This window comes from Octopus bimaculoides, chromosome 11, assembly GCF_001194135.2.
Source record: "Octopus bimaculoides isolate UCB-OBI-ISO-001 chromosome 11, ASM119413v2, whole genome shotgun sequence".
Taxonomy (NCBI): Eukaryota; Metazoa; Mollusca; class Cephalopoda; order Octopoda; family Octopodidae; genus Octopus; species Octopus bimaculoides.
In genome coordinates, this window is record NC_068991.1 from 13,061,885 (window position 1) to 13,063,291 (window position 1,407).

At 34.0% G+C, this 1,407-nt stretch overlaps 1 protein-coding gene across 1 annotated transcript in view; it reads left to right on the forward strand.

Annotated features, from left to right (window-relative positions):
* Positions 1 to 1,407, forward strand: part of LOC106872934 (poly [ADP-ribose] polymerase tankyrase) — a 155,738-nt gene that overhangs the window by 134,845 nt on the left and 19,486 nt on the right. The gene's annotated exons all lie outside the window — the stretch shown is intronic.

Below are 1,407 nucleotides of genomic sequence, written 5' to 3' on the forward strand. Positions count from 1 at the left end.
CCTAACACTAGCTTAATGATAACTAAGTTATTTTACTAAATTCTTTGTTATATTTAGAATTAATTGAAAGAAACACAGAGCATCTCAACAGAAATATGCTAAGAAAAGGGTTAAAGTCACCATGATATTTTTAACCCTTTTGGTACCAACCCAGCCGAAACCACCTCTGGTTCTGTAGCACAAATGTCTTGTTTTCAAAAGTTCTGAATTAAAATCTTCCACCAAACTTTAGTCACAATTTATGTTCCTAACACTAGCTTAATGATAACTAAGTTATTTTACTAAATTCTTTGTTATATTTAGAATTAATTGAAAGAAACACAGAGCATCTCAACAGGAATATGGTAATGAAAGGGCTAAATGCTAAAGAGTTAATCAATTCGTCAAAAGTTAGTTTCTAGTTTGGTATTTGTAATGAGTGTGTGGGATGGCCAAGTGGATTGTGTACTGGGAAACCAGCTAAACAAGGAGTCAACAGTTCATATCCTGTCAGTGGTAGTATGTGGTTGTATCTGTTTGTATAGCTAAAAGACTTATCTTTCACATGTTCTCAGGACAACCTGAATTTTGTGAACGAAATTTGGTTGATAGAAACATGTTCATCATTCTAATTTAGCACCATCACCTTGGCTGCTTTTGGGTACATTTAATGGAGTCCACTGTGTTGCAAGCATTCAGGACATGTTTCTGGTCTGAGGATAATTTTTCTCTCACCAGCTTCAGAGTCCCTGAAAAGGGTCGTGTGTGCTACCTCCTTTTCCTTGGCCATTAAAAGAAGAAAAAAGAGGGCTATTTATTCATTTATCCTTTCAAGACTTTTTAGTTGTATCATATCAGATAGTTTAACATCCATTTTTCCATGTTTGCATGAGTTAGAATTGGAATTTATTGTAGTAGATTGTCTACAACCAGATTCCCTTCTTATTGTCAACTTGTTTTCAGGCAAGGTAATATTTCCCTGTGGCATATCATATTTTTCATAGAAAACTGGTAAAGAAATAATCTTGTATGTATGATAAATATGGTTGTTTACAACCATCATGTGATGTCAAGACGAGGACACACACATAAATGATGAACTTCTTTCAGTTTCTGTCAATGAAATCTACAACAAAGACTTCTTTGACTTAAGGTTATATAGTAGAAGAAACACAGAGCATCTCAACAGAAATATGCTAAGAAAAGGGTTAAAGTCACCATGATATTTTTAACCCTTTTGGTACCAACCCAGCCGAAACCACCTCTGGTTCTGTAGCACAAAGGTCTTGTTTTCACAAGTTCTGAATTAAAATCTTCCACGAAACCTTAGTCACAATTTATGTTCCTAACACTAGCTTAATGATAACTAAGTTATTTTACTAAATTCTTTGTTATATTTAGAATTAATTGAAAGAAACACAGAGCACG